Genomic DNA, 9,394 nt, shown 5'->3' with positions numbered 1-9,394 from the left:
AAGAAAACTTGGAAGCCATAGCAGTAGCCAATCAGCACTCAGCTTGCAAACACGCTTAAGTTTATGTTGTCAGCTTGGGTCGGACTTAAGTGAACAGACTATAGCGTGGGTAACATGGGCGTGGAGTCGGTATGCTCAGCTCAGATAACTATTTCCAAAGGTCAAAAGATCAGTTGGGCTATAATTGGTATTTTTGGGGGTTCATGGTACAGAAGAAGGGTCACACTATATACCAAAGGGGTCGTAAGGTCACCCCTGGAAATGCCTATAACTCCTACGAAAGCCTTGTCAAATGTGTGGCTGGGCGTTGAAATGTTCAGGAATATGACCCCAGCAGGTATTCATGGACTGTGTTGTGATCCCAGTGATAGTTTTACCATGCTTCTGCACCTTCAACGGGAAAATCACCACCTATGAAGACCCGATTAGCCTTCTCTGTGGCCGTGGGAAATAGTCGTGAGGGAGCCCGAGCCGTGTAAGGATATGCTATGGACACTGATTTGTAGAGCCTTCAATATCAGGGCCAGAATTTACAAAAAATCTTCAACCTCAATTTAAAAGTCCCATTTAATCTCATGTCTCACGTATAGCTGAGCTGAAATTGAAAAATATCTTCAACTTAACAGCTGATGCAGTATGAAAGTGTTTCCTGGCACAAGAGGTAATTTTCTTTTAAACTGCAGAATTTTGACACTTCAGTGACTAGATAATTATGTAGTGATACCACTTTATCAATATTAAATGATTATCTACTTAAGAAATATGGGCTTAATAAGGTAGAGTTTATAATAAGAAAGGTTACGTTTATCATCCGCGCAAGGCGATTTTATTTTTTCTTGTATGTAAACAAAAACACGCGTTCGACCTCAGTCCCCGCCAAGGAGACTATATACGTTCTATAGTCTCCTTGGTCCCCGCCCGCACCACCCTTTGACGGGCACGGCCGGCGGTCAGGAGCCATTCACTTGTCCCGAAAGGAAGAGAGTGACTACCTGGAAGGACTGCCACACTTCATATCATGGAGCAGGTTGGCATGATAAAAGCGATCTTAAGGGGCAAATTCGGCCCTAGTTTGTGCAATAAAGAACATAAGAACATAAGAACGTAAGGAGTCTGCAAGAGACCGGTTGGCCTATACGAGGCAGCTCCTGTACACTCAACCCCACCTTACCTCACCATCCATGGCTTTATCTAACCTCTTCTTGAATGTATCTATGGTATTGGCACCCACAACATGGCCCCCAAGCCTGTTCCATTCGTCCACCACTCTATTGGTGAACCAATTCTTGCCTATGTCTTTGTTGAATCTGAATTTGTCTAACTTAAAACCATTGCTACGCGTCCTACCTGGCTTTTTTTCTATCAAAATCTAATTGACATCCCCTTTATTAAATCCCTTCATCCATTTATAGACTTCGATCAAGTCTCCTCGCAACCTTCGCCTTTCTAGCGAGTGCTTCAGCCTGTCTTCATAAGGCAAGTTTCTCACCCCCTGAATCATAAACATGTAGCCTGGGAAGAGGTCACAAGCAGCCTCAATTTTAGTTAGCACAGCTCCTACATGTTCTCATGATTCCTACAACACACTGACAACATAAACCTAAGCGTGTTCGTAAGCACAGTGCAGATTAGCGGAAAGTGCTGCGTGAGATAAACACAAACAGAGGTTAAAGTAAACTTGGAAGCCATAGCAGTAGCCAATCAGCACTCAGCTTGCAAACACGCCTAGGTTTCAAATGCTTTTCCCTCTTGATTGTGGTTGGCCAGGCAATGTGTTAAGTCTAATTTGTACCTTGTTACGGATTGTGGCTCAGCGGTGGCCACCTCGCTGAGTGACATCACCGAAGCAGTCCCCAGAGTCATCGGGGAGGGCAGCACAACAGTTAGGGGGATCTGTGAACTACAATCCCTAGGTGACACTGCTGTAATGGAATCAGACTGGTAAGCACTAGGCCACTGTTCACACTAAACCTGTCTAGACTTTTTGTGGTAAAGATTCGTTTTAGCACCGTGCCAGTATTTCATTCCCTACCTTATGAAACATTACTATCTCTTCATATATCTTTTCTACAAACGTTCAACAATCATGGAAACGCTTTCAAAATCCAATTCAAGGACTATTTATTGTTGAAAATAGCGGATAATATATTCACGAAAGCGTAGCCTCCTCTGGCGGCGGCCGCGGCGACGGTTACGCCGCCGCAACCGCAAAATAGCTCGGAGAGAGTTTAGGGTGGGGGAGGATATTTAAACTACTCCAGCCGAACTTTAGGACCTGCTAACGAGTCGACTCCCCCTTGTGCGCCCCCCCTGGACCCCCCCCCCCTCCTCCACACATGTATATGCGACTTATTTCTGCGAGGAGGTATTTCTCGCAACACCGGCGGCACCATCGCCGCGGCCGCCGCCAGAGGAGGCTGCGCTTTCGTGAATATATTATCCGGTATTTTCAACAATAAATAGTCCTTGAATTGGATTTTGAAAGCATTTCCATGATTGTTGAACGTTTGTCGAAAAGATACATGAAGAACTAATGGTGTTTCATAAGGTAGGGAATGAAATACTGGCACGGTACTGAAACGGATCTTAACCCTTTTCGTTTTTGTTCTCAGTGCATACTGACACTACTAAGGAGACTGCCTGGAGGTATCTTATTTAATAGCGAGTTCTGATTATTTTGCAACGTATCACGCATTGTTGTGGTGTAAAAAGTCAAGTTTTGGGTCATTAAATTTGACAAGTAGTATTTTTTTATGGATATGGATACGTTAAATAGAAGTTCTCTTTGCACCCACTTCAATTCAAACAATTTAGCATCAACTTTATGTAATTACCCGGTGCTGATATGTGTGTGGTTCTGAGTGCTGCTGCTAGATTTATAAGTTATTTTGGTGGGTGTTATCATGGTAGCCTAGGATTTTGGTGGGTGTTATCATGGTAGCCTAGGATTTTGGTGGGTGTTATCATGGTAGCCTAGGATTTTGGTGGGTGTTATCATGGTAGCCTAGGATTTTGGTGGGTGTTATCATGGTAGCCTAGGATTTTGGTGGGTGTTATCATGGTAGCCTAGGATTTTGGTGGGTGTTATCATGGTAGCCTAGGATTTTGGTGGGTGTTATCATGGTAGCCTAGGATTTTGGTGGGTGTTATCATGGTAGCCTAGGATTTTGGTGGGTGTTATCATGGTAGCCTAGGATTTTGGTGGGTGTTATTGGTAGCCTAGGATTTTGGTGGGTGTTATCATGGTAGCTAGGATTTTGGTGGGTGTTATCATGGTAGCCTAGGATTTGGTAGGTGTTATCATGGTAGCCTAGGATTTTGGTGGGTGTTATCATGGTAGCCTAGGATTTTGGTGGGTGTTATCATGGTAGCCTAGGATTTTGGTGGGTGTTATGGTAGCCTAGGATTTTGGTGGGTGTTATGGTAGCCTAGGATTTTGGTGGGTGTTATCATGGTAGCCTAGGATTTTGGTGGGTGTTATCATGGTAGCCTAGGATTTGGTAGGTGTTATCATGGTAGCCTAGGATTTGGTAGGTGTTATCATGGTAGCCTAGGATTTTGGTGGGTGTTATCATGGTAGCCTAGGATTTTGGTGGGTGTTATCATGGTAGCCTAGGATTTTGGTGGGTGTTATCATGGTAGCCTAGGATTTTGGTGGGTGTTATCATGGTAGCCTAGGATTTTGGTGGGTGTTATCATGGTAGCCTAGGATTTTGGTGGGTGTTATCATGGTAGCCTAGGGTTTTGGTGGGTGTTATCATGGTAGCCTAGTATTTTGGTGGGTGTTATCATGATAGCCTAGGATTTTGGTGGGTGTTATCATGGTAGCCTAGTATTTTGGTGGGTGTTATGGTAGCCTAGTATTTTGGTGGGTGTTATCATGGTAGCCTAGGATGGTAGAGTTTAGGTTAACATGCACAGCTCACAACCTTGCAGTCACAGTTTTGATTCCAGAGTCGCCCGTATATAATTAGTGTGGCTCTGATATGTATAGGCACTCAGCATTTCCTTCTACAGCTTATTAGTTACTTATCTGACTATGACATTATCGTCAAAAATATAACTATGGGTTTGTCAGTCATGGCAGTGCTAACTTGATTTTTTGTTTCATTCTCCTAGGCTACCATGATAACACCCACCAAAATCCTAGGCTACCATGATAACACCCACCAAAATCCTAGGCTACCATGATAACACCCACCAAAATCCTAGGCTACCATGATAACACCCACCAAAATCCTAGGCTACCATGATAACACCCACCAAAATCCTAGGCTACCATGATAACACCCACCAAAATCCTAGGCTACCATGATAACACCCACCAAAATCCTAGGCTACCATGATAACCCCCACCAAAATCCTAGGCTACCATGATAACCCCCACCAAAATCCTAGGCTACCATGATAACACCCACCAAAATCCTAGGCTACCATGATAACACCCACCAAAATCCTAGGCTACCATGATAACAACAACAAAAATCCTAGGCTACCATGATTACACCCACCAAAATCCTAGGCTACCATGATAACATCCACCAAAATCCTAGGCTACCATGATAACACCCACCAAAATCCTAGGCTACCATGATAACACCCACCAAAATCCTAGGCTACCATGATAACACCCACCAAAATCCTAGGCTACCATGATAACACCCACCAAAATCCTAGGCTACCATGATAACCCCCACCAAAATCCTAGGCTACCATGATAACCCCCACCAAAATCCTAGGCTACCATGATAACACCCACCAAAATCCTAGGCTACCATGATAACACCCACCAAAATCCTAGGCTACCATGATAACCCCCACCAAAATCCTAGGCTACCATGATAACACCCACCAAAATCCTAGGCTACCATACTCCTACTGACGGTACTTAGCTGACTCTATATAACATTACCGTCAAAAATATAACTATGGGTTTGTCAGTCATGGGTGTGCTAACTTGATTTTTTGTTTCATTCTCCTACATACTCCTACTGACGGTAAGCAAATTTCTTTTTTAGGGATGACGCTGCAAGGTGGCTCATCTATAGCCACATCCAACTGGAACGGAACCCAACCCGGCCAGTGAGAATGTAATGTGACAAGGCAGCTCTTGCTTGGCCCATCTCCACCTCCAGTACCTCCTGCACCTCCTCCCCTTCCATCCAACTTCCCCACTAGCAGAGAGGGATTAGCCATACCCATATACAAGGAGGCATCTGAAGTGGAGAGGTAGAATTAACTTTGAAACTCTACTTATTAATCTTACTTTACTTTGCTTGTTGAAACTCTACTTATTAATCTTACTTTACTTTGCTTGTTGAAACTCTACTTATTAATCTTACTTTACTTTGCTTGTTGAAACTCTACTTATTAATCTTGCTTTACTTTGCTTGTTGAAACTCTACTTATTAATCTTACTTTACTTTGCTTTTTGAAACTCTACTTATTAATCTTACTTTACTTTGCTTGTTGAAACTCTACTTATTGATCTTACTTTACTTTGCTTGTTGAAACTCTACTTATTAATCTTACTTTACTTTGCTTGTTGAAACTCTACTTATTAATCTTACTTTACTTTGATTGTTGAAACTCTACTTATTAATCTTACTTTACTTTGATTGTTGAAACTCTACTTATTAATCTTACTTTACTCTGCTTGTTGAAACTCTACTTATTAATCTTACTTTACTCTGCTTGTTGAAACTCTACTTATTAATCTTACTTTACTTTGCTTGTTGAAACTCTACTTATTAATCTTACTTTACTTTGCTTGTTGAAACTCTACTTATTAATCTTACTTTACTTTGCTTGTTGAAACTCTACTTATTAATCTTACTTTACTCTGCTTGTTGAAACTCTACTTATTGATCTTACTTTACTTTGATTGTTGAAACTCTACTTATTGATCTTACTTTACTTTGCTTGTTGAAACTCTACTTATTAATCTTACTTTACTTTGCTTGTTGAAACTCTACTTATTGATCTTACTTTACTTTGATTGTTGAAACTCTACTTATTGATCTTACTTTACTTTGATTGTTGAAACTCTACTTATTGATCTTACTTTACTTTGATTGTTGAAACTCTACTTATTAATCTTACTTTACTTTGCTTGTTGAAACTCTACTTATTAATCTTACTTTACTTTGCTTGTTGAAACTCTACTTATTGATCTTACTTTACTTTGCTTGTTGAAACTCTACCTATTAATCTTTACTTTGCTTGTTGAAACTCTACCTATTAATCTTTACTTTGCTTGTTGAAACTCTACTTATTAATCTTACTTTACTTTGCTTGTTGAAACTCTACTTATTAATCTTACTTTACTTTGCATGTTCCTGCTTTACTGTGTGACTTTTTTAACCTAACTTTATTGTCATTTGTATTTTATTGCTTTAACTCTCTTAGTCCTAATACATCACCACCACCACCACCACCACCACCATCACCACCACCACCACCGCCAACAGGACACACATGAATAATAGATGAGGCGGCCCTGAATAAGTCACCTGTGTGTGCTCACCTGGCGTGCAATTAACCTGGCCATCTCCAACACTTCCTAAACACACCTGCCTCATTTCCGGCCAGCTCTTTACTCTTAACTAATATGCCCCCCTCCCCCTCCCCCCTCCTCCCTCCCCCCCCCAACCTCCTCTCCCCCTTCCTTCCATGCCCCTACCTTTCCCTACCTGTCCCCTCTCTACCCTCTCCCTCCTTCCACTGCCCTTCCATTCCCTCCTCCCTCTGCCTCCTCCTCCTCCCCTACCCGCCATGCCCTTACCTTTCCCTACCTGTCCCCTCTCCTCCCTCTCCCTCCTTCCATTCCCCCATCCCCCTCCCCCCTCCTCCTCCCTCTTCTTCCCTCTTTACCTCCCTATACTTACCTTCCCCTACCTATCTTCACTTTCCTTCCCCTCTCCCTTCCTATCCCCCTCCATATACCTACCTTCCCCTTCCTTCCCCTTCCCCTCCTACTCCTCTTCCTCCTCCTCCTCTATTCTTTTCTTCTCCTCCACCTTTTTTCCTGTTTTCTCCTCTTCCTCCTCCTCCTCCTCCTCTTCCCTTTTCCTCCCTTCTCTTCCCTCTTCCTCCCGCTCCTTCCCACTCCTACCCCCACCACCACCATCACCACCACCCTCTTCCTCCTCTCCCTTCTCCTCCCTCTCTTTCCTCCTCCTCCTCTCCCCTCCTCCTCTTCCCCACCACCCCCACCACCGCCACCACCACCACTCTTCCTCCTCTCCCTTCTCCCCACTCTCTCTCCTCCTCCCCCCTCCCCCCGTCACCTGTACATGAAATGGCTCACCTCTTACTAATTAATACTATAAGCCAGATTACTACACACAACTTTTTTTTCCCACGCGAGGTAATTATTCTCATTAGCATTTTTGTGGTGGATTTATTTGTTTTTGTGGTGGATTTATTTATTTTTTGTGGTGGATTTATTTATTTTTTGTGGTGGATTTATTTACTTTTGTGGTGGATTTATTTATTTTTCAAGTATTTCATTTATTTTATTTGTTTGTTAGTTAGTTTGTTTGTTTATTGGTGTTGGTGTCTGGTTACGTGTTTGTTATCATTGTTATTATTATTGTTGTTATTATTATTATTATTATTATTATTATTATTATTATTATTATTATTATTATTATTATTATTATTATTATCATTACTATTATTAGCCTGTGTTATTCCATTGCCTCTCTCAAACTTTCTCTTTTTTCTTTCTTTCTTTCTCTTATCTGTCTTACTTTTCTTTCTTTTCATTTTTCTTTTTGTTTACCATTTTCTTTCTTTCTTTCTTTCTCTATCTTTCTTTCTTTGTTTCTTTTCTCCTTTGTTTGTTTCTTTTTTTCTTTTTTGTTTCATTTTCTTTCAATCTATTTTTTCATTTTTTGTTTTTTTCTTTATTTTTCTCTTCCTTTCTTTTTTTCTTTCTCTTCCTCTATCGCATCTTCTTTTACTAGCTTCACTTTTAACTCCTCTTCCTTCTCCCCTCTCTTCTTCCTCCTCCACCTCCATCCAGCCCCTCCCTTCCCCTCCCTCCACCTCCTTTCCTACCTCCCCTTTTCCATCCTATTTTTTTTTTTACTCCAGAGGAAGGGAAATGACGTGAAAAGGAGGAGGGGGTTATTATGTGTGTGTGTGTGTGTGTGTGTGTGTGTGTGTGTGTGTGTGTAACTAGCAGTGATTCACGCATGTCCGTTTAGAGAGGAAGGAAGAGGGGGAAGGAAGGGGGAATGGGGGGGAAGGGAGGGGAGGAGGGAGGAGGAGAGGAGGGAAGGAGGAAAAAAGGAACAGAGAAGTGACCAGAGAGAGAGAGAGAGAGAGAGAGAGAGAGAGAGAGAGAGAGAGAGAGGGAATAAGAAAACCAGAGGAAGAAGAGGAGGGAGAGAAGGAGGAAGTAATATAAAGTGGAGAGAAAGGAGAGGGAGAGAGAGAAAGAGTGAAGGAGAAAGGAGAGAAAGGGAAGATTAGAAAAAAAGGGTGAGGAGGAAAGAAACATGGAAACATGGACTAGCAGGCAGCAGAAAGCCTGTTGGCTCATTACTAGGCTGCCTGCTTTCAGTGATTTAATCAATCCGTTTGCCACAGGAGTGGCTTGCAGGGAAGGATTAAAGCACTTGTGTATCTACTCTTGGATACGTTCAGTTCTCTCCCAATGGGTTTCTTGAAGGAGTTGATGCTCTCTGCGCTAACCACTTCTGCAGGGAGGCTGTTCCAGTGGAGAGGAGAGAGGAGGAAAGAGGAAGAAGAGGAGGTAAAGGAAGGGGAAGAAGAGGGGAGAGAAAGAAGATAAAGGAGAGTATAAGAGAAAAAGAAGCGTAGAAAAAGAAGAGAAGAAGAAGAAGAAAGAGAAGAGAAGGAAATGTAGAAAAAGGAAAAAGAAAAAAAAAGAAAAAGGTAAACAACAACAACAACAACAACAACAACAACAACAACAACAACAACAACAACCCCTTTCTCCTTCCCCTCTCCCCCTCACCTTTCCTTCCCTCCCCTTTCCCTTCCCTCCTCTTCCCTTCCCTTCTCTTCCCTCCCTTCCCCTCTATATCCCTGACAATCCCTCCCTCTCTTCTCTCTCCCCTTCCCATCCCCTTCCTCCGTCCCCTTTCCTCCCCCTCTCCCTTCCCTTCCCTTCCCCACCCATCCCCTCTACCCCTCCCTTTCCCTTTTTCTCCCTGACAATCTCTCCCTCCCTTCCCCTCCCCTTTCCTCCCCCTCCCCTTCCCTCCCCCCCCTTTACCTGTCCCCTCACCTGCATAAGTTTACCTGCAGAGTGCCGGATGAGGCTTTTGATTTTTACCTTCCCACGCCTTTATGTTGATGATTAGGGAGGGAGGGAGGGAAGGAGGAAGGGAGGTGGGTAGGAAGGGAGAGAGGGAGGGAG

At 42.9% G+C, this 9,394-nt stretch overlaps 1 long non-coding RNA gene across 1 annotated transcript in view; it reads left to right on the top strand.

Annotated features, from left to right (window-relative positions):
* The first annotated feature begins 1,808 nt into the window (after positions 1-1,808).
* Positions 1,809-9,394, top strand: part of LOC126983441 (uncharacterized) — an 18,560-nt gene continuing 10,974 nt past the window's right edge. The window contains exons 1-2 of the long non-coding RNA XR_007735900.1: positions 1,809-1,941; positions 5,019-5,090. This is a non-coding gene — a long non-coding RNA (uncharacterized LOC126983441). The remainder of the gene's footprint in view (positions 1,942-5,018; positions 5,091-9,394) is intronic.

The sequence above is a fragment of the Eriocheir sinensis genome, chromosome 54 (genome assembly GCF_024679095.1).
Source record: "Eriocheir sinensis breed Jianghai 21 chromosome 54, ASM2467909v1, whole genome shotgun sequence".
NCBI classification, from domain to species: domain Eukaryota; kingdom Metazoa; phylum Arthropoda; class Malacostraca; order Decapoda; family Varunidae; genus Eriocheir; species Eriocheir sinensis.
This window is presented reverse-complemented; position numbering and strand designations above follow the sequence as displayed.